The sequence below is a fragment of the Orcinus orca genome, chromosome 8 (genome assembly GCF_937001465.1).
Source record: "Orcinus orca chromosome 8, mOrcOrc1.1, whole genome shotgun sequence".
Lineage (NCBI taxonomy): Eukaryota > Metazoa > Chordata > Mammalia > Artiodactyla > Delphinidae > Orcinus > Orcinus orca.
This window is the reverse complement of record NC_064566.1, coordinates 99,920,623-99,930,893: the sequence shown is the minus strand read 5'-3', so window position 1 is coordinate 99,930,893 and position 10,271 is coordinate 99,920,623.

Below are 10,271 nucleotides of genomic sequence, written 5' to 3'. Positions count from 1 at the left end.
ATCTCCCAAAATGGCCATTCTGTGATATGGGGTCTGGAGGGGGTGGTTAAGCCTTCAACGTATGAATTTGGGGGAAAAACACAATTCAGCCAGTAACAGAGTAAGACAAACACAGGGATGAATGCTAGCCAAGGTACCCACCACACGTATGGTTTTGAACAAGTCTCCCATGCTCTCAGTCTCATTTTTCTAACTGTAAAAGAGGGATCATAATGATAAGCATTTACCTCATAGGGTCATTAAGAGAATAAAATTAGGTAAGAATGGCAAGAACCTAGCATAGTGCTCAGCACATGATATATGCTCTATAAATCTCAGCTAATCACAACAAAAATTTACATTTTCTTGGTATCTCAAACATTTTCTGGTGGTAGCTTCAGTTTATCCTTTTCCATCTACAGTTATGATTTAATGTCTATCAGCTTGCTTCTTTACTATAAGTCCTTTTCAATCTAATATAACATTTAAGCTTGTATTTTTGCTTCTTTTAAATGTCTTTGACAAAGTCTCAAATTTTGGTAGCAGTTTTAAGCAGCAGCAGCATTTCTGATATTTCCTAAGAATTTTTATCTTGTCTACTTTTTTTGGCAAATTGGAAAAACGGTCTTTTTTGGCTTTCTTTCTAAGTCTTTGTCTACATCTCTTTACAATTTGTTAGCTGTAGATAAAACATAAATAGAAAGTAAGTCAAGAAGAGAAACAAATACCGTATGCTAACGCACATAATGGAATCTAAAATACAGTACTGATGAACCTAGTGGCAGGGCAGGAATAAAGGTGCAGACATAGAGAACGGAGTTGAGTTCCCCCTAGTGGGGGAAGAGGAAGCTGGGACAAAGTGAGAGAGTAGCATTGATATATATACACTACCAAATGTAAAATTAGATAGCTAGTGGGAAGCAGCTGCATAGCACAGGGAGATCAGCTCAGTGCCTTGTGACCACCTAGAGGGGTGGGCTAGGGAGGGTGGGAGGGAGGCTCAAGAGGGAGGGGATATGAGGACATGTGTGTATGCATATAGCTGATTCACTTTACTGTATAGCAGAAATTAACACAACATCGTAAAGCAATTATACTCCAATAAACATGTGGAAAAAACATAAATAGGTGTTGGATCGAGATAAAATGTATAATTCCAATATTCCAACATCTGTCATATATTTGTGGGATCACATATTCAAGGGTTCAGCATTTTAGTGACTAAGTGAAGGAAAAGTAATTGTGAGAACTATCACAGGAAACAGCCTCATCCAATTTTGCCTCAATTCAAAATATTACATAATTATAAATTAATGTATAAAATAGTTTATATTAAATTAAATTAAAACATTTTATTATACTTACTACTGGCTAACATTTACCATGTACTCATTACATGCTCAGCCCTGTACTAAGCCCTTTACAGATAATATCTATTCTTCACAGTGATCTGTGAGTTGGGTACTTGTATCCTTCTCATAGTGCATTTGAAGAGTGTGTGCTCAGAGAGCTTGCCTAACACCACACGAATGACCAGTGGGAACTTAAACTCTGTCTGGCTATGAAGCCCAGCACACTCTTAAACAGTGTTCTTTGCCCCTAATATCCTTGAAGAATTATATCCAAAGGAAAACCTTGTGAACTAAATATTGCCTTTCTTTAGCTTTTTAAAAAAATTATTAATTAAAATGTATTTCTTAAGAAACAGAGAAGAGAGAAAGATAACATTTGCCAAATCCCTATTATGTTCAAGATACAGTGTGAATTGCTTTAAAGAAACATCCAAGTCAATCTTTACAATTCAATGATGTAGGTTTAAATATCTCCATTTTGCTAATTAAAACATAGCAATTTAAATTAGCTAAGTAACTTATTGCAAGTCATAAAATGTTTACATGTTAAGATAAAATTAAAACTATCTCTGATTCTATCACTTCTCTTGGCTTAACGATTACTACAGTTTATTCCTCTCAAAGAAGAACACGAATCTGTTCTTAACAGATGCTTAATAACATCTGACAAATGTATAGACTGGGGTTCTGGCCATCAACAAAGTGTCATTGAGAAGTCACACTTTCATTTATTGTTAACAAATGAAGGGCTGGACAGTTCTGAACTGTAAATATTGTCTCCTTTTCTTCACTTCCCTGCATCTAGTTAACTGTTACTCTTGAGGTTCACTTTACCCATCTTATTTTCACATGATTAATTGATGCTGTATGCTATGATGTAAAATTGGAACACAAAGAAATAAGAACTTAACTATGTCTGAGACAGGGATATTCCACAAAGAAAATGAATATTTAACTTGGATTTTGAAGGATGTACAGAAGATTTTCCAGCAGAAGAATCAGGGAAGGGCATCCCAAGTGGCGAGAGTAAAATTTTTAAAGTCACAAAATTGTGAATGAATCTATTTTAAACGCTTTTTGGAAACCTTCTCCAACATCTGTACAGGATTAATCATTATATATTTTACATATTTCTGTTAAATATTTATTACCTTTTATTTTCATCAAGTGTATGTTTACCTCCCATGCTCAGGTATGAGCTTCTAAAGAATAGGACTTCTAGATCTTTGTAACTACAGTGCTCAACATAGTAAATGCTCAATAAATATGTGTTCCTTGAAAGAACAAGTCAATGAATGAATGAAAAATGAAAGGGGTGTCTCTGGGCAATGGTGAGGACATTTTAGCTAAATAGTAGACTGTGCCTGAGAGAGATGTGTGCGCTACTGGGTAAACACATGGCTTTGAGGGGACTACAGAGGTAGGCTGGGTCTGAGAGTTAGTTCCATAATACTATGCAAAGTTATTAAGTTATTTTAATGCAACGTATAAGCAATAAATTATTGAAGATCCTAAAGAAGCAGAGCAGTATTACACGGTTTGCATTTTGGAAAGATAACAGTTTAAGAAGTGAATGAATTATGACCATAGCATTTCTTAGGACCTCTGTTCACATCCTTCCAGCCCACTCCAGAGGTCACCTTCAGATAATGTCTTTATGTCCTGAGGACTCCCCACATACTCTGCCTGGCAGTAGTCTCTGGCCAAGGACTTTTTTTGGTTTACATATATGAGGCAGGCCACGAACCAATGTGGGGCAGGAGTCAGTACAAAAATACCCTAGCTTCCTTTTCACCCTAGTGGGACAACTTGGAGGTGTTTACAGACCATTTGTCCAGAAAATCTCCAGTGTGATTGAGCCCCAGTTCCCCACAGCAGTAAACTATTCATTGACACTTGCTTAATTGACTATCCTTTCCTGACTCACTTTCGCATTCCCTTATCATGTTTCTTGGGATCATCTTTCAAATAAATTGGGTTATACCCAAACCCTCGTCTCATTGTCTGCTACTGGGCAAATCCAAACTGAATAAAGTTTTCTATTTTTCTTTTCCCTAATAGAAGGAATTCTTGGTAATAGTATCTCTGTGTCATATCTATACCTATTGACAGGTATGAAGAACCCACCAAAACATTATGGATGTTTAAAAGAAAAGGGTTCTTACATTCTGGAAATTCATATTATTTATAAATAAAAACAACAGCAGAAAAATCCATGTTGATCTACTCACACAATGGGATACTACACTTTGGCTAATGAATTACTTTCACACACATGTGATGACATAAATGTCGAAAAAGTAAAAATTTCAGTGAAAAAAAGAAAATTTCAGTAGAATTAAATTAATATAAAGATCAAAAACTTGCAATATGGACACATGAGGTAAAACTTTAAAACAAGGGAAAAATGAACCCAAAATTTAGGAGAGTGATGACTTCTAGTGTGAAGGGAGTGAAGGGAATGGAATCAGCCCAAGGTTCACCGGGAACATCCAAGGTACAGACATCGCTCTACTCCTTAAACCAGGTAGTGGGACCCAGGTGTTCATTGTATTGGAGTTTTGTATACTTTACATATTTTCCATAAATATTATTTTTTAATTGTTTACTATTTAATAAAAACTTTTGAAAAAAACTTCCAACAGGACAGCGTAGGATGTCTTATTGATGTCATTGTAGAATATTATTGCCACAGGCATTAAAATATTATTTTTAAACAATAGAATGTAAAATAAAGGGATGATTAAATAATCGACTATGTTGTTTTTCACTAATTTAGCATCCCAGTAATCACAGGCATTATTACTCCTCCTACCCTAAGTGAACTAGCAGAGCATAAATAATGCTATTCTCTTAGCTTGAATAATTATTTTTGTAAAAGTAAAGCCAGTATTATTGACCAAAAAAATTGCAACTTAAGCGATAAGTGTCAGGATGAACCTAGAAGCCTTTAAAGGAACTAGAATATACCTGGAGTCAGGTCTTGGATACCACTTTCTAGACCATGTTTGAATCCAGTGACTCAGGAAATGCTGCTGCTTGTAGCCACTCTTCTCAAAACATCCTCTGAACCTTTGCTTTAATATTCTTGTTCTCCTCTGGCCTCCCTGGTCTTGGACTTTGATTCTCTTTCTTTGCTCTGCCCCTGTGGATTAAATGGCTAGATGGTTTACTTGATTTGGGGTTTCTCCCACTGAGATTTTTTTCTTAAGTTCTTCTTACATTGTCCCTTTAATTGTAGAACACAGAAAAGTCTTCTTCCACTATCTAAGCCAGCCTGGGCCTCCACCTCCCAGGCCGGGCCTGGCATTTTGGGCTCCTTCTCAGGTGAAAACAGAGTTCAGACACTACCTGGAGACATGAGAGCTGCCAGCAATTCTCTGGGACAAGCAGAAAGGTCAATTCGTTTAAGGAGATGATAAGAGTCCTTCTGTGTGAGTCATTCCTTCAACCCAGGAACAAAGAGCTGAGCTGAAGGAAGAACCCTGAAAACAGGTCAAATGAATTTTATTTTTCCTGCAAGAATATTCACTCATAGATGGCAAATACTTAAGAGATACCAACCCAAGGAATTATCTCTCATCACTGTGTGTTGTTTCTCCCTGTGAAGCATTTCTCAGCTACTCTTCATTTCATTCATTCATTCAAACAAACAAACAACGAAAGTCAACCTTCAACACCTCTTCTTTGCGGTCCCTCCCCAGTCCCAGCAAAATATACTTCACATTTTCTGCTTTATTTCATACCTTGACCACAGTATTTATCCTAGGATGGTCTAGTTAGTTGTATATCTGTTTTCTAAAGCAGACTATGACATCATTCAGGTAATATCATGTGTGTCTTCTTCATCTTTGCCTTCCCTGCTTCTAGTACCGAGTTATCCATCAAATGACATCTGAATGAGCGAAAATGAAAGGGAACTGGATCCCATCTTTTATTATTACAAATTGTTCTAGGCTGACCATCTGAGCAGCTACAACCAGGAAACTGAGGAATGGGAAAAGATTTGAAATGGACTCAGAGAGACCTGAGGAGGGTTTGCGATACACTAAATTTGGAATCATTTGAAATGTACTTGCACCTTTCCCTTTAGGTTCTTGTTTACTGAGAAACAAGAAAGAAACAGCACTGAGGGAGGTTTTAGGAGCTTAAGAGAAGTGACCAGGCAAGAGTTTGTCTCCACTCCAGGAGCAAGTGCTAGCTCACCCCAGTGCCTGAAGACACAGACACAGTGGTGCTGGTCTGGTCTGGAAGGTTCCATGGCTGCTCTCTGATTCTGAGAAGTACAGAGACAGGGGAAAAATGGTCTCTGCCTCTGCCCCCTTCTCTTCCATCATCCTTTTACCAGTGTGCATTTATTGTTTGTAGGTTCGAGAGCAATTTAAAAGTTGTTTTTAAACATTTCAACACAGCACTATTAAAACTATGACAATTGAAAGTATTTTACAAGGGTGAAGTCTAGATCAGCATTTCTCAATAGAAGAATGATGCAGTCACATGGGTAAAGTGTGTAGAAACCCATTTTTAAAAAGCAAAACAGAAAGATGAAGTAAATTTTAATACTACAGTTTGTTTAACTTGGTTTTGTCACCAGCATGGTCCATTAATCCCAGGAAGTAAAAATAGAACCTCCCAAGAAAAAGGCTCAAATATCACAAACTAGGGTGCCCTACCTCGGCTTCATTCTCACAGAAGGTCAGGGAAGCCAACCCCATGAAAGAAAAAAAGCCATTTTTCAGCCTGACCCCACCCAAAACTAGAAGACAGCTTAGAGGTTTCCTGAGGATGGCTGGGTTTTGCCCCATCTGAATCCCTAGCTCTGGTCTAATAGCTAGGCCTCTGTATGAATAGTTGAAAGGAAAGGATAATGATCCTTTTGAATGGAAATCAGAGTGGGAAGGGGCGTTTTAAGAACTGAAAAAGCAATTACCCTGCCCTGGCCCTCCCAGATTTAGCTAAACCCTTTGACCTTTACTTTCATGAGAGAAAGGGAATTGCCCTTGGGGTACTAGCTCAAAAACTGGGACCGCTTACTTAGGTGGTTGCTTATTTCTCTAAACAACTAGATCAAACCACTAAGGGATGGCCTTCTTGCCCCTGCTAAAGGATGCTAAAAAGTTAACATTTGTTCAGCTAATCACTATATGGACTCCACACCAGGTTCAGGTTTTAGTAAGTTCTAAGGGAACAGAATGGCTATCCCCCAAAGGTCAATTCAAAGTCAAGCTGTGCTTTAAGACAACCCAGTGGCTCCTATAAAAACCTGTCACACACTAAATCTTGCCACCCTGCTACCCACAGAACCTGGGCCCCTGAAGCATGATTGTATAGAAACCATATATAATCTCTTCCAGTTGTCCCAGCCTAGGAAGTGAGCCTCTCCCAACCACCAAAGAGGAATGGTTCACAGACAGAGCAGTTTTATGAGAGAAGGAAAAAGGCTGGTGGGATACACAGTGACCTCCCAAACCCAAGTCACAGAAGCAAGAAGCCTAGCTCCAGGACTTCTGCCTAAAAGGTGGAGCTGACAGCTCTTGGAAGAGGGAAGCCTTAGAGCTTGGGACAGGGAAGTTCTTAAAATGTTTACACAGATTTTCGGTATTCGTATGCCATCCTACACACACACGGGGCTATTACTACAGAGAATAAACAAGTGAAACATGGCTTAAACACACTGAAGCTCTTAGAAGCAGTACAGCTTCCAAAAAAGACAGCAGTAATTTATTGTAGGGGTCACCAAAAGGATGATGCGGAGGTAATAAAGGGAAACAACAAGGTGGATGCAACCGCCAAAAGGGCAGCCCCAGACCAGTAACTTGGCAGCCACCCATCATACCTTGAAGCCAGATCCATCCCATTATTCCCCAATCTACACAAAAGAAGAATTACACAAAGCCCGAAAATGGAACTTCAGTAAAGATCTACGAGGCCGTGGGTGGCTAGTTAATAAACATGGGCAATACCTCTTTCCCCAAACTGCAGCTTGTCAAGCCATCAGGGAGGCTCATAACGGGCCTCAATATGGGAGGGAAGCCCTATATAATTGATTAGTTGAGTTGAGGTCTTGGTAACTCCTGGCATGAAAAGTATAGTTAGTCGGAGTCGAGACCTGCCCCATCTGCACAGTGAACAGCCCCAGCACCAGAACCCCCAGGCCCCCAGATAAGGTCCATTCAGACCAGAGGAACATACCCTGGAGAAGACTGCCATGCTGAGAATACTGGGCAATTTCAGGTATCTCTTGGTGCTAGTGGACACATTTTCTGGGTAGAGAGAAGTACTCCCTGCTAGATCTGAAATGGCAGCTGAAGTGGCTAAGGCATTACTAAAACAAATAATCCCTAGGTTTGGGCTCCCAGGATCCCTACAAAGCAATAATGGTCCAGCATTTGTGTCTCAAGTAACAAATGGGATAACGAGTTCCCTGGGCATGAAATGGACCTTGCACTTAACCTGGAGACCCCAATCATCAGGAAAAGTAGAGAGATCCAGTCGGGCCTTGAAACCAATCAGGCCTTGAAATGGGCCTTAGCAAAGCTATGTCAGGAAACTCAAAAATATTGTATTAACTTGCTTTCAATGGTCCTGCTTTGCCTGGGGTTAAATGTGTTCAGACTCATGTATGGTAGACCCACTCCTCAAGTCCCAGAGAAAGGACACCTTGAAGTCCCTTGAAATGGAACAACTCAAGTGGGCCTCCAGGTAGGAGAAACCAGGAGAGCTCTTGCTGAATATGGTCACCAGGTGCTGCCCCTACCTGACCTGACTCTGCACCCCTTCCTGCCAGGAGACTGGGTGCACCTAACCTGGAAAACAGGAGCCTGCAAGACCAGCTCGCTCCTAAGTGGCACGGACCCCACTCAGTGATCCTAGCCACCCATTCTGGCCTGAAGTGGCAGGGGTCACTCCATGAGTACATCAACTCTATGGAAGAGGTCCCCAAGCCCCAACCTCCAAAGAGACAATACGGGGCAAGAGCCACCCCTGACTACTTGTGTGACCCTCTCTCTAACCTGAAGCTTCTCTTCCGAAAAACAGCAATGTGTGACCAGGGATATTCAGGCCATGGCAGTGAGCCTCGCCAAAGACCAAGATACCTTCATTTTTAGGAAAAATTTGATATAAGACCATTATTCTCTTGCTAATATTTGGGCCATGCATCCTACATTGTCTGGTGTCCTTTGTCTCCAAAAGGATAAACAAGTGGTGCTCACTGAGGGAGACAAACAGTCAGGGCCGAGGCCTGGTGACCATCACACGCATCTAAAGGCAGCAGCTGGGGAGCAGCTCTGCTTCTCTCCCAGGGTGATGATGACACCCACGCTCAGCAGGAGGCACTCACAGGAGACAGACCTCCACCCTCAGCCCCCCTCAAGACCGAGCGAGACAAAATGCAGAGGAGGGGTTTGTCACCAACAAAGACCATTAACAATTCCCAGGAAATAAAAACAGAATCTGGGTAATAAAATTAGGTCTAACCTTTTTTTTCTTTTCTTCTGTTCTCAGTCTAGTTCCACTTGCTCATAGGGGGCCGCGTTCGGAAGCCCCGTCCCCTGCACTTCAGACCAGACTTTCTCGCGGGAAACGCCGACGCCGACACCCCAGCTCGAGGGGCTGTGCGGAGAAACACCGCCCACTACACCCAATTCAAGATGGCGGCAGCGGGCCGTGTGCAGAGACGCTGCACCAGGCACTGTGATGTGGAGCGTGAGCCGCAGAGCTGCTCCAGCCTCGCGAGAACTCCTTGCGCCCGACACTATCCACACGCTATCAAGCAGCCCCGCCCTCGCCGTCCGCCTGTCCCGGAAGCCTGTGCTCCAGAGTGGGAGTACGCACCTCTCCATTCTCTGATCAAAGGATAAAACCATCCTTTGCTTCTGAACTGAACTCGGTCTTATTCTACTGGCGTGAGTGACACCAGGTAGGCGGACACTTCTTGGGGACAGACTCCGGAAGGTTAGTAGCACTATATCCAAAAATATTATCTTTTAAACATGTAATAACATAACTCTATTAAGGTCATTTACGTTCTTTTTTTTTTTTGGTGCAAATCTTTAAAATTCATAATGCATTTTATACTTACAGCACATCTCAAAACAAACTAGCCACATTTCAAATGCTCAGTGGCCACACATGGCTTGTGGCTACAATATTGGCCAGCAAAGGTACAGAATATAATTTTTTTAACTATGAATTTTTTTAATATGTAAATTTTTTTTTTTTTTTTTCTGTGTTGGGTCTTTGTTTCTGTGCGAGGGCTTTCTCTAGTTGCAGCGAGTGGGGGCCACTCTTCATCGCGGTGCGTGGGCCTCTCACTATCGTGGCCTCTCTTGTTGCGGAGCACAGGCTCTAGAACGCAGGCTCAGTAGTTGTGGCGCACGGGCTTAGTTGCTCCACGGCATGTGGGATCTTCCCGGACCAGGGCTCGAATCTGTGTCCCCTGCATTGGCAGGTGGATTCTTAACCACTGCACCACCAGGGAAGCCCTAATTGTGTTAACTGTTGGTATTTATTTATATTTTTGTTATAGTCGAGTTTTGTTTCTCTTATAACATTTTTTCCTGTCTACAAATTTGGAAATTATACTGTTTCTATTCTTTCAGTGAGTACCCTAGAAAATTTATCAAGTTTATTTAACTTAAAATCTAACATGAAACAGTATTTTATCCCCTCTTGTATCGTTTGGTTTGGAAGCTCCAATTTTTCCTCTCCACTCTCACATTCTATTGTCATCCTAGCTTAACTTCACAAATTCAACACTATTATGACTTTTTACAAAGAATTTTCATTTAGATTTATGTACATGTTCACCATTTTATTTTTTATTTCTTTCTACATATTAAATTATCTTAATATTATTTTCTTTATTCTTGAATTGTATTTTTTAGAAATTACTTTACATCTGGTCCGTTGGTAATAAATTCCCGAAGTTTTTGTCTG